The following is a 12,725-nucleotide window of genomic DNA, read 5'->3' as shown; positions in this document are numbered from 1 at the left end:
TGAATCTTGTACCTTTATTTTTAAAGCCTATAGTAAAAACATTTTGTTTAACAAGTTTCCTGCCTTGGATGAAATGCTTTTCTAACTTGTATCGTATCTTTTTAAGATTATATTTTATTGAATTTATTAATTTGTATTTAAAATAAAATGAATGTGGTTTTGCATAAAAACTCTCCTACACTCTATTTCAGTTTGTATTTCTCCTCAAACCACATCTCATTTTTGCAAACCCCTCTTTGTATTATTACAGGTCTGCATATTCTTTCTGTTTCAGTTTGTATTTCTACTCACACCACAACTCGTTTTTGCAACTCCCTCTTTTTCATACATGTCTGAATAATGAGAAAATCTGAATTTTTTTAACAAAAAACTTTAAAATAACTTTTTTAAGAATAGATTTTTTAAAAACTTCTTTCAGAACAGAAGATCTTTACAACTTGATAAGGGGCATATTTAATGTATGTTTCATTAAAAAGTATTCAGTAGATAACGAGAAAAATAGAGATGAAAATTTCAAAATGACTGTATAACTGGTTACGCTCAATAGTAGTCCTAGCGAGCGAAAGTCTTTGGTATTGTTATTCTATTATTATTGTTGTTATTATTATTATTATTATTATTATTATTATTATTATTATTATTATTATTATTATTATTTAAAACATTTTGTGTCCTGCTTTTTCGCGCGAGGACTAATATAGACAACGAGTAAAAGCCTTTTTTTTATTTCTACTGTTTTAAAACTGTCAATACAAAAGTTGTACTACTATGGACAAGGTCTACTAGTGTTAAATGATTACAGAATTTATGTCTTCTAGTATTAATCTATAATCTATGATATAAATCTCACCTGTCTGTTTAAATGTATGTATGTATGTTTGCATGTTTGTTTCGTACGGCATAATCACGTTGACACACCGGTTCTCGTCAGATCACCGAAGTTAAGCAACGTTGAGTTTGGCTAGTACCAGATGGGTGACCATTTGGGAATTATAGTCGCTGTATGTGCTTTCCGCTTATCTCGGTATTATTTCCAGTCATCCTGAACCTCCACTTGCCTCTGAAGAAGTGTGGTTGGTGATTGCGCAACTCTTGCAACAAAAATTTCACGCGCAGACACTCTCACAGTGGGTATCCATAGTCTGTCAAGACTGAAGGAAGCTATCATGTATGTTTGTATGTCTGTCTAAAACTGTCGACGGACGCAACAGATTTTCACGAGATCAGTATCATTTTTAAGCTCAACCCTTCGGACGGCAAATATCGAAAATTTGGTTTAAAAAATTCCTTCCTTCACCCTTAACTGGGCATTTTTCTACAAGAACGGGTCGTTTTTTTCCGATATTTTAAAAATTCATTTCCTCTTTTCGGTTGACTATCCTTAATTTAGACCTTCGCCACTTTCGGTTTGGCGATGGACGCAACAGCAAAGACGTCACGTTTTTTCTTTCACGTTATTTCCTCCTTCGTGGTACGGGCACGAGCATGTCTGCCTACTACCACTTTATTTTTTTTTTTGCTCAACAAACACCTCCAAACACCAGGATAACGAAAAATTCAAATCTGAAGTATTATTTACCAAGGTGCAAATGTCTAATTAATAAAGCGGTGGATATCTTCAAAATATGACGTCTGTTCAAAAAGTATCCAGACTGGTGTTGTATTTACGAAAGCAGAAATTAAAAATGAATGAAACGTACGTTTTTATCATTTGAAATATGAGATTTCGAAAAACAATGTATGTTTCAGACAGTCATCGTCGTTGTCTTACAGCTATAAAACTTTTAAACACATCTGCTCTTAGAAAGAATATGACAATTACATAAATTATTCACATTAACTTCTCAAATACATTTTCGTCTGAATACCAGGGTTTATCTCTTATTTCAATTGGTTTGGTTTGTATATCTTAGCTGATATCAATTCATATTTTGTCATTTCAATCAATGACAACAAGGATTAATTGTAAACGATTTACTGAACACAAATCAGTATTTTACTAAATGCGGCGAGAACATGATTTTTAAAATTAAACACACAATTAAGACATTAAATTCAGTAGGATTTGATCTATAATAAATTAATTTATAAATTAGGCAAAGCTTTAAATTAGTCTGAAGACCCTTATGATTATATCAACGACTTTGAAATAGTCTTTCAAACAGTACGTTATTAGAGCAAACAACTTATGCTGAAAACTATCTATATTCAATTAATTGTTCAGTAGCTGTGCAACATAGCGATACATGCAAAATGACGTCACCAGTAGGAAAATAAAGACTTTTAACAAGAGATCACATGGGAGATGGGGAAAACGTTCGAGAGCACGTTCGAGGCGTGAATGACATTCGAGATCTCGTTCGAAACGTGAGTGACGTCACAGTCGTAACAATAAGAAAATAAATGCCCTTGTACAAAGAAAAAAGCGAGTTGTTGTTGTTTTCTTTTCTTTGTCCCCTTTGCGGCTGAGAACATAACGAGTTGTTTGACGGAACTCTTTACAGCTGTCCTATCCGGCGTTTACCGGGAGTACAATTAATGCTCTCAAAGTATTACAGGAGAACTAGTAGATAGAAATAGAGCAAATAAAAAAGAAGATACGATTTGAAAATATTCACTGAAAATGGCTGACTTATTCATTAAGACATACAAATAAATCATAATGGATGGAAATTAAAAACTAGACACAATTCGGAAAAATAAATTATTTATTCTAAATTTTATTATTCCTTTACGAAATAATTCTTTAAAGTGTCTGACCTGTTATATAAGAACTTAATATCATCAATATATCATTTATTATTAATGAAATATCCACCATTTTATTTTTTGTTCAATTCATTAAAATGGCTAAGTCGCTTTAAAAAGTAAGCCAGATATCAGGCCAATGTATTCACTAATATTTTAAAGTGGGTGAACTTTATATATTGTACATGTGTATGTATTAATTAAATACCGAATTTACATCTTTTTATCGAAGATACCTATATTTTCATCAAGGTTTTGAGAATATCATTTCAATCTTTATAATATTTTAATAATATTTTATCCAATTTGTTCTCCTTATACGGCCAGGCTAGTTCACTCTGTATTTTTCAGAATAAAACTTCAGGTCATTGTTTATCTGTGTTTTCATAAATACCCCGTCGGTGTGGATTATCTCTCCCCCACCTTTTTTTACTTAGGTTGAATGAAAAAACGATTTATTCAATGTTTATCTTTGTCTTGATAAAAACAATGTCATTCGGCTGGATACTTTCTAAACGTGTAATATAGGTGGGTTATTTCTTTTAAAACTTTTAAGTCGAAACTTATCTTTTTTCCACCAACATTCAGATCTGCATTTTGCTTGAGTTGAGGAAGATCATTTTTTTAAAAACTAATTTTTACACAAAACCTGAAATGGAAGATTTACATTAGTTCCGTTGCTAAGGTCACTGGAACAAAAAAACTGTTAGATCATTTTACAGCCACATATAATATACGAATATTGACGTAATTGTCTATATATATATTAAAAGTAAAATCCAGCAATAAACAGATTACTGCTGCCATCAGGAGAGGTGACTCTCAGGTCACACTTTTTTTGTCTCGATAAAGTACACATTCAACTTTAAAATCTAATTGGGGATGTGGTTATCTTTTCTCTGCAACTCCTTTCTCATGGAAGAGACGCTGATACTCTTTTCTTGCTCTGTTGGTATTTTCATTCTAAGTGCTCGATCCAGCTTTAAACTTTCCCCCAAGCCTGTCAAACTTTCTCAGTAACCTCATAGGACTCATTTTCACTAAAAATCATAAAAAATAGACTTATATAAAATCTAATTCCACTAAAAAATGGTTATAACATCGAATTGGTACAGAAAACACCTGAGTATTTGTTAACAATGTAGTTATCTACCTGTCTGTGATTCGTATATGTCGATATATATATATATATATATATATATATATATATATATATATATATATATATATAAGATGAGTATTGGCTGAAGAGAGCTTAATATGGATATCTTAAATAGTCCTAATTATCTGGCTTGAAACCGACGGTAACAATGACTTGTCTCATCTAAAAACGTTCTGTACACAAAATACAAAATATAAATACGCTCTTATTTTCGGGTTTTCTTTTTAATTGAGCACTCTGCTGGATTTCTTTAAAAAAATCATATATATATATATATATATATATATATATATGTGTGTGTGTGTGTGTGTATATACTAGCAAAAGTGCCCGTCGTTGACTGAGTTCAAAAACAGCCTACAGAAAATGGACTCTGATTAATGATATGGTTTTGAAAAGGAAGGGTTGTAAAGAGATAGCTTCGAATTTGGGGGTATCAGAACCAAAGCAAAATATTATGAAAGTAAAAATAAGATAGATAAACCCATAATTTATAATACCATACCTGTTCACACTGAAACACTTATCACAATATTCTGTGGATCTATATTAAAAAACCTTGTTAAACTTTGTGACATATTTCCATTCTATGGAAGTCATGTGCGAACGAACACCCCATAATTTTATTATACCATATTTCTTCAAACTGAAACAGAATTATCAAAGTATACTTACGCAGATAGATATGAAAAGTCTTTATTAAAGTTTGCGCCTATTTCCATTCTATGGAGGCCAGGCGCGAACGTAGACCCCACAATTTTATTATACTATCCCTATATAAGTTAAAACATACTTATCAAAGTATTATTATGTACATCTATATCAAAAAGACTTGTAAACGTTTTTTTTTAATTTTTAAATTTTTTATTTCCATACTTTGTTGACCAGGCGCGAACGCAGATCCCACAATTTTAATGAATCACCGTTCTGCCAGATCAAACATACCCATTCCTGTGTCTCGATACATCTTCTATCATTATATGTAATCAGTTTTTTAAAATAGTCAACCATATAGGAGCCTATTCGTGACCACACACACACACACACACACACACACACACACACACACACACACACATTCAGCTTTATATTATATATATACCGTAATTACTACAAATCATATACGGCATAATCACGTTGACACACCGGTTCTCGCCAGGTTACCGAAGTTAAGCAACGTTGAGCCTGGCTAGTACTAGATGAGTGATCATTTGGGAATTCTAGGCGCTGTATCTACCCTCCGCTCATCCCGGCATTGTTTCCAGTCATTCTGTTCATTAACTTGCAACTGGTATGCAACAATGTTGACTCAGGAGAGGTTTGGTTGGAGACTGTGCAACGTTTGCCACACAAATTTCACGACCATACAGTGGGTATAGTCTGTCAAGACTGAAGGACGCCACATACTACAATTCATGCCCCCCCCCTTAATCTCGATATCTTAATTAATTAATAAATAAACCAAGGGAATAGTTGAAAGGATACAAAAAAGAACCGATACACCACAAATCAATATACTTACTAAACATCCACATACCTCTAACTAATTAATAATTACAGCCACTGAAAAGCTTCGGAGAATCGGCTAGCGTAAAAAACGTTCGTAAATTAAGGAAGGAACGATCCTTTTTTTTTTTACAAAGGAGTCACCACTTACCAAAGCCCGGATCAACTCGATGATAAGGGTTAATGAGTGTACAGTAGTCAATGGGAAAATGTTGTAGTAATCGTTAGTAGTGGAAATTCGGTAAATTGGATTAGTTAAGGGAACGGCTTAACAAGAACTTGTTCACGTTGGATTTGAAGACGACTATATTGTAGTCAGTTGGAAAGCAGGGGAACGAAACTGAGTTCCACATGTGTGTAGTTCTAAGAATGAAACATTTTATGGAATCTACGTTTAAGTTTAGGCGCAGATGAAGATTAATGGAATCGAGGTTTTTGATTAGCTTGGCAATACCACAGATAGATATACGCATGTCGCAGAGCGTGTTTTCAGATCCAGGAGGAAATACGGGGAGTTGGGGGCTCTGATGGCATATGGGAAAATAAGTTGCACAGTTTTTGGATAAGAGTTTGGCTTTTTCTGATGCTAACGAGATTATCTCAGGTCCATTGGTGATTGGTTGGAATAGACCACACATTTCTATTCATGGCCCTGTTTGTTATTTGCCAAAATAATTGGAAACCAAGCCGCTGCCCAGCTAATTGGACTTGATGGACTGAGCATATAACTTTCTAACTTTTTCATTAATCTTTTATAGTGATTGTTGACAGTCCTGAAAGCGGCTTCAGACTCAGTACATCTATTACGTTGGAAGCAATGGAAAAAGTGATTTCAGTGCGAATGGCACCAGAACCACAGCTGGCTGTAAGATTTTTGCTGGATTTTTTTGGAGGGTATGAAACGGTCTATACCTACAGTTAACTATTCCGCCAGGTCTGATTTGGGGGGCACATTTTTTTAAACAGTGAACGCAGAGGGAGATTTATGTCGAACGACATATTATATTTTGTTTTTATCTTAACAGAGACAACCGAGTGGTTGGAAGATCTCAGTGGGGACAGAACGGAAGATGAACATAGCTCAGGGCAAGTTGTGAGAAAAAGGCCTAGCAGACTTGCATACTGACTATTAGTGTCGGGCACATCGGTGGGTTCGTGAACAATCTGAGTAAGGTCATAAGCAATGCAGAAATCGTGACAGAACTATCTCTTATAACCATTCCACATTGTGAACATTGAAGGACTTTATTTAAGTAGTATACTTAATATATACTATTACTGCAAGCTTGCATGTATTGTAAATGCCGGCTTCTTGCTGGCAAATCAAACCATCTAATATAGTTAGCCTTATGTTCAAGTACATTCGAAATATAATACAGTGCAAAGAAACAGTTACTCATGAAAACGAACCACCTAAAGTAAAACCTTGAATAATTATCTAAACTAGAATGTAAATTAATATTAAGCCGACTTTACAAATTGATATAGTTAATTATTTGATTTTAATTAATAATAAGATGAAACTCTAATGATTTAAACTCGATAGATAACGACAAACTTCCACCCATTAATATGGGAGGGGAGATTATCATCAAAAGTGTCCTGAATTGTTAACTTAGCACCGGACTTACTACTTAGATATAAGTCACTTGTCCCAATTCCCCCTTTTTTCTTTTAAATGGAGAGTAGATAATACAGTGGATGTGTTATCGGCAGCTCCAGTAACTCTCGCTTCTCCTATTTTGTCATTCAGTCCTCATTCAATGAGTGATTTTTCTGACAAAGGGTGAAGAAAAAGCTGCTTAAAGGTCGGTAGTACTTGGTGACCAGTAGTCTGAGATTTCGGAAATTTTTCTGTCTCTGTCTGTCCTTGTGGCCATGTCACTAGTAAGGGTGCTGGAGGTAAATGTTTTGTCTGGGCTGACGTTATCCGCCTGATAGTCAGGGACCCGAACCTTGGATTAACCACTAAGGAGGCTGTCCTATCAGCAGGGGCAAAGTACCGGGACTGCTGTATTGCCATTTGGTGAGTGGGTCTGGACCATGCAGCAGTCTCTGGTGGGGCCTCTTGATGTCATACTAGTGGGTAATTGTTACGGCTTTACCTTTTCGTGTGCCACAAAAAAAATTTCCTGTCTTTTTCTCTCTTACTTTCCCTCTCTGTACTGCTCTAAACAAGTATGCCGACCTATTCCACAAATCCCAAAACCTCAAAATGAAATATCTCCAGAATAAAAACTCGATTAAACCTAGAACCCCATCTTCCAACGTAGGCCCCTACTACCAGGTCTCCTTCTCCAACATCAGGGGTCTACGTTCCAACCTTCCAGAGGTTGAAACCCAATTAGAGGAGACGAAACCGGACATATTATTTCTAAGTGAAACTGGAATAGGGCCGACCACTTCCCTAGATGAGTTCATAATTAACGGATACTACAAATTTAACAGATAAATCTGACCCCCAAGATCGCCATGGGCATGGAATATGTGCCTACATTAAGGATGGCTTCCCGTGTGGCAGGGATATCTCTAGAGAAGATCCTAATTTACCCTATATGTGCTTCAGGGTTGCACTTGCTAACACCACTGCATTTATATTTGCCCTCTATAGGCCCCACAACAGCGGAGTTACTATCTTTAAGAGCATATCTGAGAAAATAGACCACATACTGTCTTTACATCCCTCGGCTAACATCCACATATGTGGTGACTTCAACGTCCATAACGTGGAATGACTGGCCCATTCAAATAAGACAGATGATGAGGGGACGTTTTGTCATGATTTTGCAATTGCTTATGACCTCACTCAGATTGTTCGCGAACCCACCCGTGTGCTCGATACACCCCGTCAATATGCAAGCCTCTTAGACCTTTATCTCTCAACTTCCCCTGAGCTATGTTCATGTTCCGTTCATTCTCCTCTAGGATCCTCCGACCACTCCGTCGTATCAGTTAAGATAAAAACGAAATGTAAGAAGCCCCCAGACGTACCCCTCCACCGTACTGTATACCGATACTCTATGGCTGACTGGGATAGCTTCCGTACATTCATATCTGATTTATCTCTGCACTCCATGTTTAAAAAGGAAGTGTCCTCTATAGTATCAGATCTGACCGAATGGTTAATTGTAGGCATAGACCAATTCATACCATCTAAAAAATTCCAACAAAAACCTTACAGCCAGCCATGGTTCTCCCCAGAATGTGCTGCTGCTATCGCGCACAGAAATCACTTTTTCCATAGCTACCAACGTAATAGATGCACTGAGACTAAAGCTGCTTTCAGGTTTGCCTTCAACCACTGTAAAAGAGGGATAAAAAATGTAAGAGAGCTATATGCCTAGTCTGTAAAATCCAAGGTAGCTGATCAGCGGCTTGGTTCCCACCAGTTTTGGCAAATAACAAATAGGATCCTGAACAGAAGTGTGCGTTCTATCCCAACCATTATCAATGGACCAGAGGTCATCTCGTCAGCGTCAGGCAAGGCCAAACTATTTGCAAAGAACTTTGCAGCTAATTCTACCCTATGCGACGAAGGCCATCAACTCCCCATATTTCCTCCTATACCACAGAACAAGCTAGGTAACATACAAATATCCGTGCATGAGTTCGCCAAGCTAATAAAGAACCTAGATTCCAGTAAAGCAACTGGCCCTGAAGGCATCCCAATTATAGTGTTAAAAAAGCTTCAACCAGAACTTGCTCCCATACTTACGAAACTATTTATGCGCTGCCTTAAGGAGAAGTGCTTTCCGACTCCCTGGAAGACCTCATCAGTTTGCCCTGTATTTAAGAATTCAGGTGATAAGTCATCTCCCTCTCAATACAGACCTATAAGACTCCTATGTGTGATGAGTAAGTTGTTGGAATCCATATTAAATAGAGAAATAGTCAACCACCTCAGCAGGAACAACCTTCTTAGTGACACACAATATGGTTTCCGCTCTGCAAGATCTATCGCAGATGTGCTGACGGTTATATCCCACAGGATTAGTGAATCTCTTGACAAAGACTTCCTTTCTAGGGCAATTGCTCTTGACATATCAAATGCCTTCGACAAGGTATGGCATAAGGGTCTACTTCACAAGATTTCCAGCTACGGTATAACTGGAAATGTTTTCTCAATCATTAAATCATTTCTCTCCGATAGGCTCATAAGAGTAGTGGTAGATGGACAAAAATCGGAGGCCTGCAATATAAATGCTGGAGTCCCTCAGGGGTCAATCCTGGGCCCAACTCTCTTCCTGATCTACATCAATGACCTCCCTAAACACATACTTAAATCATTTGTTGACATCTATGCTGATGACACGACCATCTACGGCAACACATCAAAGGCTGTAAATGACAAAGTTCTCTCTGATTCTCTCTCCTCTGATCTTGAGTGCGTGGTTCAGTGGGGGAAGATGTGGCTGGTTACCTTTAATGCATCCAAAACCAAACTCCTATCCTTACATCATCAACGCTCTGATCCCCAGCTGGCATCAATTGTGATGGATGGCTCTCGTCTGGGTGAGGCCCCGTGTTTTGACAAGCTTCTGGGTTTGACCTTTACTCCTGATCTGAAATGGAACACGTACATCAAGTCTGTTGCCAGGGTCGCTGGAAAGATGGTGGGATCCTTCTACCGCTCCAGAAGATATCTCACTACTGATGCAATTCTCTATCTATATAAAAGCCAAGTACGTCCAAGGATGGAATACTGTTGCCATATCTGGGCAGGAGCTGCTAAAAACAGCCTATCCTGCCTTGACAGAGTACAAAATAGACTTCGTGGCTTAGTGGAGGATGCCCTTTTCTCTACCCTGCAACCTCTCTCTCACAGAAGAGACGTTGCCAGCCTGTCCTGGTTTTATCGTTATTTCCATGGCAGATGCTCGTCTGAACTCCAATCTCTGGTCCCCCCTCACCAATCTTTCACGAAAAATACCCGTCTAGCTGAATCCACTGTGAAAAATTTCCCCCACTCTATATCTGTGCCTAAATCAAAACGCGGATTCCATGAACAAAGCTTCTTTCTTAGAACTGCACGCCTGTGGAACTCTGTTCCGTCTGCCTGCTTCCCTCCGGACTACAACTTGGATATCTTCAAGTCCAACGTTAACAAATTCCTAATGAACCGCCCCCTTAAGTAAACACTTCAGCAAATCTCCTCACTAACGTAATGTACTTGCAATAATCCTTATCCCTGAGTGGCTTCCGGGCCTTGATAAGTGGTGATCACTGTGTAAAAAAAAAAAAAAAAAGACGTGAACCTTAGCCGAAGGATGACCAAACAGGATGTGGTAATTTTCTCGGATATGCTCTTAAAGATAGTAACTCCGCTGTTATGGTGGGCGACAGAGGGCAAATATAAACACAAGTTCAATCAGAAAGTACATATAGGGCAATTTAGGGTCTTCTCTGTAGATGACCCAATCACATGGAATACCATCTTTTATGTAGGCACATAATCCAGGTTTATGTCGATCTTGGGGGTCAGATTTTGATGTTAAGTTAGATTATTCTTTTAATTCCGAAATTATCTAGGAAAATAGTCTATTCAGTGCCTGTTTCGCTTAGGAATAATAGGTCTGGTTTCGTCTCCTGTAATTGGATTTCAACATCTGAAAGGTTGGAACGTAGACCCCAGATGCGTTTTTATACTTGTCGAACACATATTATACGTTGAAAATCTTTGTTAAATTGTGTTTCTGCATTGGAAATATTGAAAATAAAATTTCAGTCTTGATACATTTTGAACGCTTATTATATATAACTTTCGGTTTATCGTTTACTTTTTAACAGCATATTAATTTGATTACATCTTTAATGCACATTCTAAATTTTAAAATAACCTAACTTTTATTTCATTGTATTGAGGACTGCAAGTTAACTGTGGATATATTTGGAACACGTTCACTGAAAATAGCATTCAGCTAATTACACGTTTCATTTAAAAAAAAAAAATTGAACATATCATTTTCTATCTTTGTAAAGACGTCGATCGTATTACTTTTTGAACATGTTATATCATCACGTCATTATTTTCAGATTGTGCGGATTATTTATTGTGTTATAAACAAAAGACAATGGAGCAATGAAAACTAAGATTCAAAATTGAAAAATAGAAAATATTTTTAAAAAATGCTTCGTTTATTGAAGTTTTTTTTTTCACCAGCACTATATAATTTTAGAAAATTATAATTTACATAAATTTGTGAAATTTTGCTTTTTAAATTTTTCAATCCTTTTTCTCTCCATTTATTTGATTTGATTATATTTAATCAACTGAATTAGAAGTGTTTGATGGAGTGAGGGAGAAAAGACGTCACTTTCCTAAGTACTTTGTAGGCTCGTTGGTTAAAAGAGCGAGGCGTTGACAAGCAAATGACACGGGAATCCTTTGATGTGAGCAGCATTTGGTAAAAGAGGGATTCGTTAATTGCGATGCCGTGGATGTCGCAGTCAAGTGCGAGGTAATTTAAAAGCACCGATCCAAGTCGAGGTTCGCTGTATTTTTAGACATGAAAAGACGCAAACACATACGCACATACGCAATAACCTACATACATACATACATACATACATACATACATACATAGATACATACATACATAATACATACATACATGCACACAAATAAAACAACAAAACAAAAATAAAATAATCATAAGGAAGATGAACAAAGATTCGTTGATAGAGGGGAACGCTAGAAATAAAAGGTATTTGAATTCTTCGTCCAGATATTCAGAACTGCAAATTCTGAATGCGAATATCTGGACGAAGAATTCAAATACCTCACAAAGATTTTGAAAACCTTGAAATATCCGACTTATTTCATATTGAATGCTAAGCGAAAAGCCACAAAAATATTTTCCAGGATAAATAATCAAAAATCATATACACCAGACCTTTCTCTCATAAACAGACACCTTCTTTTACCTACGCACACAAATAATACAATAATCTGTAACACACTAAACAAACTAGGAATTCCAATCATACAAACCACATCACAAACAATAAGACAAATATTAAAAACTACCAAATATCTCCAAAACAAACCAGTTTCCAATGGAGGTATATGCATTATTCCTTGCCAAACTTTCCATGAGAGATACGTTGATAAAACCCAGCGTAAGTTAGAAAAAAGGCTCAGTGAACATAAAAGAGATATAAAAAATAGCAATTCTCTAAGTGCATTATTCTCTCATTCATTGCAGCATAATTACACCTTTGACTTTAAGCAAGCAAAAATAGTTACATTTATTTCACATCAACTGTGTCAGAGACTGAATCAGTGCTTATCGCAAATTCAAGCACAATTA

The 12,725-nt window shown here is 36.4% G+C and overlaps 2 pseudogenes; both read left to right on the top strand.

Moving 5' to 3' along the window:
* Nucleotides 1-891: 891 nt before the first annotated feature.
* On the top strand, nucleotides 892-1,008 carry LOC145246207 (5S ribosomal RNA; annotated as a pseudogene).
* A 4,020-nt stretch (nucleotides 1,009-5,028) lies between these two features.
* On the top strand, nucleotides 5,029-5,145 carry LOC145246218 (5S ribosomal RNA; annotated as a pseudogene).
* Nucleotides 5,146-12,725: the final 7,580 nt, after the last annotated feature.

The sequence above is a fragment of the Euprymna scolopes genome, chromosome 23 (assembly GCF_053919585.1).
Source record: "Euprymna scolopes isolate OS-2025 chromosome 23, ASM5391958v1, whole genome shotgun sequence".
NCBI lineage: Eukaryota > Metazoa > Mollusca > Cephalopoda > Sepiida > Sepiolidae > Euprymna > Euprymna scolopes.
This window is presented reverse-complemented; position numbering and strand designations above follow the sequence as displayed.